General features: G+C 43.8%; 1 pseudogene; it reads left to right on the top strand.

Moving 5' to 3' along the window:
* Positions 1-7,918, top strand: part of LOC147990330 (uncharacterized) — an 80,160-nt pseudogene extending 72,242 nt beyond the window's left edge.
* The last annotated feature ends 4,689 nt before the right edge of the window (positions 7,919-12,607 follow it).

Here is a 12,607-nt window from a genome sequence, read left to right as displayed (position 1 = left end):
ATCAGGGACACACATGTGACATGCTTCATCCTTAGCATTTATGCATCTACCAATGAAAAGAGCAAAATAATGTATAGTAGGAAAGTGAATGCTCCCTATGGTAGCCTACGTTATATCTCTAGATTCCCCCACAGTTATACTAGCAAGAAAGTTTCTAAATTCAGATTTAGGGGGATCCCTAACACTACCCCATGATGGAAGTTCGCAAGCAGAAGTGAAATCCTCTAAGTCCATGGTATAAGATTTGTCATAGAGATCAAACATGACTGAAGGAGAATTATGCGAAGATGAATACTCAAACTTCCTCACAAATGAACTTGTGAGATCATGATACTGGGGGCATTTGTTAGCCTCAAAATCCTCAAGACCGGCATTGCGCAAATATGATTTGAATTCTTCTTTAATTCCCGCATGGTCCATAAAATTTTCCGACGGCCATTCACAAGGCCGTACCGGAGCGTCTCTTGGTGGATCCTTGTCAGCATCGCGCATAGCAATCCTGGGTCCTTGCTTCTTAGAGGAACCACCTTGGAACATCTTCCTAAACATATTGTTTTTCTCTGAAAAATTCTGAAATTTTTAGTAACTTCAAAATAAAAGTAAACCAAACTCAATAAAACTGATAGTAACTACTCCTACAAATGCCTAGAGCCTATATCAAGCAGTAGAACTACTTGGAACCATATAAATTTGACATGCAAGCTCAAGAACATGGTCACCTATGCAGCACAAATTTGCAAAGAATAAAGCACTAGAACAAAAACTAATTGGACCAATGGAGGAGTCACATACCAAGGAGTAATCTCCCCAAGCAGTTTTGCGAGAGGTGCTTTGAGCAAGGAGATCGAAAATCACAGTAAAAGTGGCTGGAACTAGTGCTTGAGTTGGTTTTTCGGGTTTGTGTGAGACAGAGGAAGAAGATGAGTGCTGGGATAAGTGGAGGAGGGCCACCGTGGGCCCACGAGGCAGGGGGGCGCGCCCTATAGGGGGGCGCGCCCACCACCCTCGTGGCCAGGTGGCAGCTCCTCCCGCGGTAATTTTTGCACAGTAAATCCTCAAATATTCCCGAAAAAATCATGTTAAATTGGCATGGCATTCTGAGGACTTTTATTTTCGGGATATTTTTATATTGCACGGATAAGTCAGGAAATAGACAGGAAAATACTATTTTTACTTTATTTAATATAAATAACAGAAAATATAAAGAGGGTACAGAAGGTTGTGCTTCTAGTTTCATCCATCTCATGCTCATCAAAACGAATCCACTAACAAGGTTGATCAAGTCTTGTTAACAAACTCATTCCGATAATCATGAAACCGGAGAAATTTCAAATAACACTAAGTTACCTCAACGGGGATATGCACATCCCCTATAATAAGAATATCATATTTATTTTTGACAGTAGGAAGAGGAAATTCAAAACCTCCAAATATAATCGATGGAATTTTTCCAATAGAGTTGATACTATGAACTTGAGGTTGTTTCCTCGGAAAGTGTACCATATGCTCATTACCATTAAAATGAAAAGTGACATTGCCTTTGTTGCAATCAATAACAGCCCCTACAGTATTAAGAAAAGGTCTTCCAAGAATAATAGACATACTATCGTCCTCGGGAATATCAAGTATAACAAAGTCCGTTAAAATAGTAACGTTTGCAACCACAACAGGCACATCCTCACAAATACCGACAGGTATAGCAGTTGATTTATCAGCCATTTGCAAGGATATTTCAGTAGGTGTCAGCTTATTCAAGTCAAGTCTACGATATAAAGAGAGAGGCATAACACTAACACCGGCTCCAAGATCACATAAAGGAGTTTTAATATAATTTCTTTTAATGGAGCAAGGTATAGTAGGTACTCCGGGGTCTCCAAGTTTCTTTGGTATTCCACCCTTAAAAGTATAATTAGTAAGCATGGTGGAAATCTCAGCTTCCGGTATCTTTCTTTTATTAGTAATGATATCTTTCATATATTTAGCATAAGGATTTGTTTTGAGCACATCAGTTAATCTCATACGCAAAAAGATAGGCCTAATCATTTCAGCAAAGCGCTCAAAATCCTCATCATCCTTTTTCTTGGATGGTTTCGGAGGAAAAGGCATGGGTTTCTGAACCCAAGGTTCCCTTTCTTTACCATGTTTCCTAGCAACAAAGTCTCTTTTATCATAACGTTGATTCTTTGATTGTGGGTTATCAAGATCAACAGCAGGTTCAATTTCTACATCATTGTCATTACTAGGTTGAGCATCATCATTAACATTTTTACTAGGTTCATGTTCATTACCAGATTGTGTTTCAGCATTAGACATAGATATATCATTTGGATTATCAGGTGGTTCAGCAATAGGCTCACTAGAAGTTTGCACGGTTCTATCATTTTTCTTCTTCTTTTTTTTAGAAGAACTAGGAACATCAATATTATTTCTCTGAGAATCTTGCTCGATTCTCTTAGGGTGGCCTTCAGGATACAAAGGTTCCTGAGTCATTCTACCAGTTCTAGTAGCCACTCTAACAGCATAATCATTTTTCTTACTATTCATTTCATCAAGCACTTCTTTTTGAGATTTAAGTACTTGTTCTACTTGAGTGGTAACCATAGAAGCATGTTTGCTAACAAGTTTAAGTTCACCTTTAATATCAGCCATATAATCACCCAAGCGTCTAATCATATAAGCATTTTCTTTTAATTGTCTACCAAAATAAGCATTGAAGTCGTCTTGCTTAAACATAAAGTTATCAAACTTATCCAAGCACTGACTAGCAATTTTAGTAGGAGGGACTTTAGTTTTATCATATCTATAGAGAGAATTTACCTTTACTACCTGTGTCGGGATATCGGGATCAGGAGGTTCTTCAATGAATAAATAATTGAGATCATATGTTTCTTCAACAGGCGGTATATTAAGACCATGTATTTCTTCAATAGGAGGTAAATTCTTAACGTCTTTAGCTTTAATACCTTTCTCTTTCATAGATTTCTTTGCCTCTTGCATATCTTCGGGACTGAGAAATAGAATACCTCTCTTCTTCGGAGTTGGTTTAGGAATAGGCTCAGTAATTGGAGCAAGAGTTGGCTCAGGAGGTGCCCAATTATTTTCCTTTGTCAACATATTATTCAATAGAATTTCAGCTTCATCCTGTGTTCTTTCCCTGAAAAGAGAACCAGCACAACTATCCAGGTAATCTCTGGAAGCATCAGTTAGTCCATTATAAAAGATATCAAGTATTTCAGGTTTCTTAAGAGGGTGATCAGGCAAAGCATTAAGTAACTTGAGAAGCCTCCCCCAAGCTTATGGGAGACTCTCTTCTTTAATTTGCACAAAGTTGTATATTTCCTTCAAAGCAGCTTGTTTCTTATGAGCAGGGAAATATTCAGCAAAGATGTAATAAATCATATCATGGGGACTACACACACAACCATGATCAAGAGAATTTAACCATATCTTAGCATCACCCTTTAATGAGAACGGAAATAATTTGAGTAAATAGAGGTAACATGATCTCTCATCATTGGTGAACAGGGCAGCTATATCATTTAACTTAGTAAGATGTGCCACAACAGTTTCAGATTCATAGCCATAAAACGGATCAGGTTCAACCAAAGTAATTATATCAGGATCAACAGAGAATTCATAATCTTTATCAGGAACACATATAGGTGAAGTAGAAAAAGCAGGGTCAGGTTTCATTCTATCTCTAAGTGATTCTTTGTTCCATTTAATTAATAACCTCTTAAGCTCATATCTATCTTTGCAAGCAAAAATAGCGGCAGAAGATTCCGTGTCAAAAAGGTAACCCTCAGGAATAACAAGCATGATTTCATCATCACTATCATCATCGTATTCAGATTCAATAATTTCTTTTTCTCTAGCCCTAGCAATTTGTTCATCAAGAAATTTGCTAAGGGGCACAGTAGTATCAGACATAGAAGCAGTTTCATCATAAGTATCATGCATAGCAGAAGTGGCATCATCAATAACATGCGACATATCAAAACAAATAGAAGAAGCAGGTGTAGGTGTCGCAAACTTACTCATAACAAAAGGTGAATCAAGTGCAGAGCTAGATGGCAGTTCCTTACCTCCCCTCGTAGTTGAGGGACAGATCTTGGTTTTTGGATCTCTCAAGTTCTTCATAGTGTCTAGCAGATATAAATCCCAAGTGACTCAAAGAATAGAGCTATGCTCGCCGGCAACGGCGCCAGAAAAAGGTCTTGATAACCCACAAGTATAGGGGATCGCAACAGCTTTCGAGGGTAGAGTATTCAACCCAAATTTATTGATTCGACACAAGGGGAGCCGAAGAATATTCTCAAGTATTAGCAGCTGAGTTTTCAATTCAACCACACCTAGAAACTTAGTATCTGCAGCAAAGTGTTTAGTAGCAAAGTAATATGATAGTAGTGGTAGCGGCAACCAAAGTAAAGACAGCAAAAGTAATGTTTTTGGTATTTTGTAGTGATTGTAATAGTAGCAACGGAAAAGTAAATAAGCGAGAACCAGTATATGGAAAACTCGTAGGCACCGGTTCAGTGATGGATAATTATGCCGGATGTGGTTCATCATGTAACAGTCATAACATAGGGTGACACAGAACTAGCTCCAATTCATCAATGTAATGTAGGCATGTATTCGGTATATAGTCATACGTGCTTATGGAAAAGAACTTGCATGACATCTTTTGTCCTACCCTCCCATGGCAGCGGGGTCCTATTGGAAACTAAGGGATATTAAGGCCTCCTTTTAATAGAGAACCGGAACAAAGCATTAGCACATAGTGAACACATGAACTCCTCAAACTGTGGTCATCACCGGGAGTGGTCCCGATTATTGTCACTTCGGGGTTGCCGGATCATAACACATAGTAGGTGACTATAGACTTGCAAGATAGGATCAAGAACTCACATATATTCATGAAAACATAATAGGTTCAGATCTGAAATCATGTCACTCGGGCCCTAGTGACAAGCATTAAGCATAGCAAAGTCATAGGAACATCAATCTCAGAACATAATGGATACTAGGGATCAAACCCTAACAAAACTAACTCGATTACATGATAAATCTCATCCAGCCCATCACCGTCCAGCAAGACTACGATGGAATTACTCACGCACGGCGGTGAGCATCATGAAATTGGTGATGGAGGATGGTTGATAATGACGACGGCGACGAATCCCCCTCTCCGGAGCCCCGAACGGACTCCAGATCAGCCCTCCCAAGAGGTTTTAGGGCTTGGCGGCGGCTCCGTATCGTAAAACGCGATGATTTCTTCTCTCTGATTTTTTCTCTCCGAAAGCAAATATATAGAGTTGGAGTTGGTGTCGGAGGGTTTCCAGGGGGCCCACGAGGTAGGGGCGCGCCCTAGGGGGGGGGCACCCTCGTGAGAAGGGTGTGGGCCCCCTGGTCTTCATCTTTGGCGAGTATTTTTATTGTTTTTTCTAAGATGTTCCGTGGAGTTTCAGGTCATTCCGAGAATATTTGTTTTCTGCACATAAAACAACACCATGGTAATTCTGCTGACAACAGCGTCAGTCCGAGTTAGTTCCATTCAAATCATACAAGTTAGAGTCCAAAACAAGGGCAAAAGTGTTTGGAAAAGTAGATACGATGGAGACGTATCACCCCATCCTCTCCGTTCTCTCTCTCTCGAGCACCGTAACGACTGCACGAGGCATCGCCGCATGCGCCGCTGCTGAGCTCGTCACCGACGTGACTCCGGCCACCCACCGGCCACACCACCGTGTCCAACACTCTCACCGCATCGCGAGGAGTCCGTAGCACCACTCCACGCGCCTCGCCGTGCCCCGTAGCCTCGGGTTCGACTTCACCCGACTCCGGCGACCGCCCAGGTCACCGCCGGCGACGTTCCCGGCCACCCCGAGCTCCACCACTGCCACCAAACGATGCGGCTCGCTCCCCGCGTCCCGTAGATGCCCTCCGCCGCCCATTTGGTCGCCGGAGCACGAAACCGCACACCCACCGCCGCGTCTGGCCTCGCCGGCGGCTAAACGCTGGCGGGTTTGACCCCGTTGACCATTGACTGGGTGGGCCCAGGTTGACTCCCCCCTAAGTACATGACAGGTGGGGCCCGTCTGCTAATTAAGTTAGGTTTAGTGCTAACTAAAAATTAGTTAGGTTAGTTACACTGACACGGGGGTCCCACTGGTCAGGTTTGACCTGGACCAGCTCCGTTGACCACTAACGTCACCATGACGCAATGTGGACGCATTAATTCAATTACTGGAATTATTCTTATACAGGAAATTCCAGAAAATTGTACAAACTTCGAAAATTCATAACTTTTAATCTATAACTCCAAATGCAAAGATTTATATATGAAATTTGATCAGAAAAATTCAATCTTTCCATCTGTAATCATTTCATGCATGACAGAACACTTTAACCTTGCTGTTTAGGTGAAACAAGCTAATGCACTCATATGACTTAATAACATGAGCTTCCATTTGAACCTTTGATTCAAATAGACTCAAACCAACATGTTTTACAATGCATTAGCCAGGACACATCATATTGCCATGTCATAGCATGCATCATATTGTTGCATATTGCCATGTGATGATTGTGTTCTGTGGTGTCTTTCGTGGTAGGTTCTGCCTCCGAGGATACCTTCGATTATCCGACTGAAGGGCAGTACCCTACTACTACTCCATCAGGCAAGCAGCCCCATTGATCATATCGATACAATCCCATGTTCTCGCTCCTGCTCTCATTTACTACATTAAGACTACAACGTTTCAAACTGCTGTGTGCTGCGGTAATTGAACCCTTATCCTTTGCATGACCTCTCATTGCCACAGTAACTAGATGAAACCCACTAGCATGTGTAGGAGTTGATTGAGCCATGTATGTGTTTCCTACCTTGCTATGCCTGCTATGCTTAGAGTTGTGTCGGGTCTGGTTCATCTGGGTGATGGGCTAGAGTGAAATGATTACGTCGGTAATGTGAGGGTTGTGTTGAACATGATTTGGTAAAGGTATCGATGAGAGGCCATGTAGGAGTACATGGTGGGTTGTTTCATTGAGGTCGTCCTTAAGAACTGAGATCTGTATGCATGATTTAAGATTCAGCTACTACCACACATTGGGCCCTAAAATATGACCCCGCTCGACTTACTGACCCCTCTTGTCCTATGTCCAGGAGTTGCAAGTAGTTTCTGGTGTTTGTAGTTGCTGGAGGCCATGCGCAGCACTGACCTTAGGGGTGGGCTGTGATGCGGTAGGCTCGTGGCCTGGTGTACCGAGTCGCCCGTTTGGTGTCTCGGGAACCCTGCACACATCGTTTGGGGCCGTTGAGGACACCCCGGCCGTATTTCCTTGCGGATGGAACCCGAATAGGCGATAAACCTGGACTAGAGACTTGTGTGGTTAGTCAGGTCATGGTCTACACCCATGTCGGCTTTCGCTTGAAGTCTGCCGAGCACATGTCGTGTGCAGACGCTAAGTGGTGGAAACATGTGTGATGAAGTACACCCCTGTAGGGTATAAAACTATTCGAATAGCCGCGTCCGCGGTAAAGGACTACTTAGTCGCTTATATAGTTCATAGACAAGTTAATGGTTACTACTAAAAGACTCAAGATAAGTGTGAGTACCGAGGATGGCCCTCTCGTAGGATGACGAGGGAGGATCCACGATGGAGTATTGTGTTGGTGATTAGTGGACTTGTGTGCGAAAACTATTTTACAAGTGGTGTCTTGTAGGATAGCTTAGCCAAGAGTCAAAGCTGGCTTGCTGCAATAACTCCACCACCTTCTGAGAATGAGCATGTATAGTAGGATCTGTTGTAAGTCTTGCTGAGTACCTTTGTACTCATGTTGCTTTAATTACTGTTTTCAGAGGACAACACCGCCCCCTCCGACGGGTTTTACGTAGGCTTCGACGTCGATGAGTGACTTGCCACCCAGGTGGTGATTCCGAGCCATGGAGGGCCCTATGTAGATAGACAGGCTTCGTCAAGCCTTCTTTCTTTCTAGTGTCTGTACTCAGACTAGTTTGCTTCCGCATGTGCTTGTATGCTTGTATGACTTGAGTGTTGGGTCATGTGACCCCTACCTGTATGAACATGTTATGTATGGCTCTCCGGAGCCTTTAAATAAAGTACTTGAGTTGTAGAGTTTTGTTGTGATGCCATGTTGTATTTACACATATCGAGCATATTGTGTGTATGATTGAAATGCTTGGTATGGGTGGGATCCGACAATCTAGTTGTTTATCCTTGGCAGCCTCTCTTATGGGGAAATGTAGTCTAGTGCTTCCATGAGCCATAGTAGTCCGCTACAGCCCGGTTCACCGGAGTCCTGCTAGCCCAGCACTACTGCTCCGGAACACTTGACTGGCCGACATGTGTTTCACTTCGTTCCTGTGTCTGTCCCTTCGGGGAAATGTCATGCGGTGACATCCGGAGTCCTGCCTAGCCTGCTACAGCCCGGTTCACCGGAGTCCTATTAGCCAAGTGCTACAGCCCGGATTCACTCGCTGTTGACCGACATGCTCAATGTTGATTCATGTATGCATGTCCCCGTAAGTTTGTGCCACTTTGGGTTCATGACTAGTCATGTGGGCCCGGGTTCTCTGTCATATGGATGCTAGCGACATTATCATATACGTGAGCCAAAAGGCGCAAACGGTCCCGGGCCATGGTAAGGTGACACCTGTGGGGATACTGTGCGTGAGGCCGCAAAGTGATATGAGGTGTTACAGGCTAGATCAGTGTGACTTGGGATCGGGGTCCTGACAGAGCCCGTCTCTACACGTGCTCCTAGGTATAAAAAATAATTCTAAAAAAGGCATAAAAAACCATTGTGTCTTAAAAAAGAAAGGTAAAAACATTTGAGAGGAAATAGATAGAGAGAAAGTGAGACAAAGTTGTAACCTGGGCATTACATGAGGAAGGAGGGAGTGGTGCACATGCCAAGTTCACTGGGCTGCCGTGTTTCACACTCCTCCATCGTAACAGTGGAGATAATAGCTTTCATCAAAAATAAACAATGAATACTCGTTGCTCGTCCTCTATATCAGAAAGAATACATTCATTCGCCGACATGTGGGACGTCGACCATCCTGGTCCACCTGTCATGCACAAAATTATCCTGGTCTACCCCGGTCGTATCGCAGGCCCAACATTTCCCACTGTAAGTTGTTGGGATGAAGGAACCATCATGACTTCGTTGAATTCCTCTTCTTCAAGAAAACTTACTGTACCCGCAATACTGCTACCACACACGAAGACTAGACGGCACTGTACCACGTCATATCACTGAAACCCACTAGGCCAAACTAGCCCGCCTAGGTCATCTATTTTGGAACAGAGGGAGTACGTCTCTGCACTTCTATGACTTTGTGTTGCACGTTCTCTGTACTTTTGCTACAATTTTCCTACCCTATGAACCAAATGAGGCCTGAATGTATGTCGACTATTGTCTGATCGATCGCTAAGCCTACAATTTAGGAGCTGGGGCTATTGGTCGATCGACGAGGGATAAGTATAAGCGTACCATGAGCTCATCAGCCCCAATGTTTCTCTTTGGTGAGTGTTTTGCAAGTACTATAGCTCGCACAGTAGCTAGCCTACTAACACCAAGAATCATCAAACAAGCCCTGCTGACATGATAAATAGTTCAAACTTACATCTAAGCATGCCATATATTACATCAAAAGCTGGTGAGGATACATCTGTTTCCATAACTCGGAGAGGGTTCGCATGATTCACTATCAAACAAAAGTAGCAAGATCCGCCCACACAAGACAGTGCACTAGCCCTAAGATGGTTTGATAACACACATCGTTCTGGTAATTAAACATAGGGCAATGCAAACTACCCTGAAGGATTAGCGCGACCAACTATTTCTTATCATCGATCTCTCGGGCAATGACCACAGCACGGACAGCGGCATGGGAATCGATTTTTGGGGCGATGTCCATAGGACTGACCGCGACATCAGAATCGATCTCTGGGGTGATGTCCACAGGATGGACGGCGGCATCGGAATCGATCTCCGGGGCGATGCCAACAGGACGGGCCACGACATCGGAATCATTAAGGACGTCCACTGGCACCTGCACAACCCTAACATATTAGCAAGAACATTGCAAATAATCAAAAACCACAACTATGGTGATAAGCCATTATTTTTTACCTTGTGCAGCTCACCGGGGGATCTCATCCCTCCCGGGGCCATCTCCTCGTCCTCGATGGGGGCCATCACCTTGCTAGGGGAATACTGCTTCTCAACGGTGACTACCTCCTCAAACTCGGTCTTGAGCCTCACATAGGTAGCAATCAGAGTTCCTGGGGTAGGCACGGTGGAGCCCTTGTTGTTCTTCCAACTTCCTTTGAGGAGTTCGTCCGCCAACGTCCTCAACTCTTTGGCCAGTGCTTGTTTCTTGGAGTTCTTCGTCTCCATGGGTTGGCCCGCCAACATGGTCAACTCGTTGGTCGGTGCTCACTTCCTGGAGATCGCTATCTCCAGTGGGTTGTCCGCCGGCAACTCTTTGCCTAGTGCTCCAGGATCCATCAATGAACTGACAAACAAAAAGCAATCGAAAGTAAACCACAATCGCAATGAAAACGGGAAAAGAATAGGATGTGAGAATCGGTCGGTGCTTCGCAAAAAGAAGATTCTTGGAATGAAAATGTAGCAGCATAACTAATTCGCCCACCTTTCCTTCGTCGGTACAGAAGAAAAATGGCAGAAGTGAGTAGCCTGAAGTGAGGTTTTCTTCAAGAAAGGGAAGAAAGGGCTTGAATGAGCGTTCTAGTGAAATGATGGTTGCTTCGTCCAGTCCAACTTGGAGGCCACCTTACCACTGCTGGTAAAGGTGTGGGTTTTGTGATATAACGGGTCATGACGGCCACACCGGGGTGACAGGTGAGTCTCGACTGTAGCACCTCGCTGTGATTTGGTGGATGGCACGCGGGCCTGGATGCTTTGAAATGTCCCGCATGTAGATAGAGTGGCTAGTTATATAGGAGTGCTCAATATTGTGCACCGCAACCAAGGTGGAGGGGAAAACGAGAGAACTACGTAATTAATGCATGAGTTTAATTAGGGTAGTTTTGTAAAGTACGAGATACATTCCTCCAATCGCAAAATGCCTTGGTTCATGAGATTTGAGATTTGAGCCCTATAAACCGGAAGGGAGGGAGTACTGCACACGGTGTGGTCTAGTCACTTGTTGAAATCTCTAGAAAGGCAAATACTCCTTTCTGGTTTACAGGGCTATACTACTCCCTCCGTCTAGGTGTGTAAGTCATCTTACGAAAACTAAATAGTCCCAAAACACTTAGGCGCAGTGCATTAACTTCTACCTTGTTTCTTGTTTCTTGACATATCAACCAATAAGAGATGAGAGGTGTGCATGCTTTTAATGACTTGCAATGGCTAGTTCATTGCATGCAATGCTATTAATTAGCAAATAAACATTGGTGACCCCAGGAGGAAACGGTGCTAAGCGCGTGGACCTATGCAGAATGAGTATCAACCAATGGATAATGGAGTTTAATTTTTAAACAATAGCAATTTTGTCTCATGTAAGAGCCTGGCTAGTACTCCAAGGAACCGCACCACGCGAGCGTTCGCAACTGCCACGTTCGGGTTGCGCTTGGCTCTTCGCCTCTTCGAGAAGACGAACAATGATGTTACTCCTACTTATACAGTATCGAATCCACTGCTGCATGTCCGTCCACCTCATGTGGGAGGGATAGCGTGTAGCGAAAGCTTCTACTTACTGCTCCTGCCTTTGCGTCTATGACAGGTGGGTCCAACAGGTGGTTGGCCCTCCTGTCATGCAGCCAAAGGCAGGTGCAGTTAAGGCACCGGAGCTCAGTCCGCGAGGGAGAGGGCGTTGTAGTAATCAAATTTCTCGGTCTTGTACGAGTTGACGCGACACATCAAAGCACTGCACTCGATATAAGTCTTTTTACACATTTCAAATGGGCTACTTCGTATGTAGGAGTAGACATATTCTGCTTCGTATGTAGTCACTTGTTGCAATCTCTAAAAAGACTTATATTTGGAAACGGAGGGAGTACAACGCATGCATGCATGCCGTGACTTTCCTTTTGATACTTGCATGTGTTGATTTGATGCACCTTGCCAAATTTTGACTATAAATTTAACTAACCAAATTTTCATGCATGTCACAAAAAATTACAGGGCTGTTTGGATTGTGACTATGTTTGTGTTATGTTGCCACATTGTTTTTCCCACACTTGCCGCACTTGCCTAACCTGAGTTGCTCAAATTGTTAGACACACTTTGGCTTGCCTAAGGGAATCTTGCCACAATTTTTGTGTCTATGACATGTGGGGTTCACTGCTAATAAAAAAATTCTTGTCTTAAGTGTGGCTAATAAAAAAGACTTATATTTAGGAACGGTGGGAGTAGAAAAAATAAATAATAATGCATGTTGGGGCAACCCACGTTTCCGCTAAGTTTAGCCGTGGGCTTGTTCATAATTTTTACGAGGGGGTGGTTGTTCATTTAATGGAGGGACTTGTAGTACCAGACTTGAACGATACAAAGTGCGACCCGGCACACCGTAACACCACTTGGAACAAGCGGGTAGCTATCTCAAAAAAC

The sequence above is a fragment of the Triticum urartu genome, chromosome 1A, assembly GCF_056163025.1.
Source record: "Triticum urartu cultivar PI428250 chromosome 1A, HENAU_Tu73, whole genome shotgun sequence".
Lineage (NCBI taxonomy): Eukaryota > Viridiplantae > Streptophyta > Magnoliopsida > Poales > Poaceae > Triticum > Triticum urartu.
The sequence above is the reverse complement of the archived record's forward strand: the minus strand, read 5'-3'. Positions and strand labels throughout refer to the sequence as shown.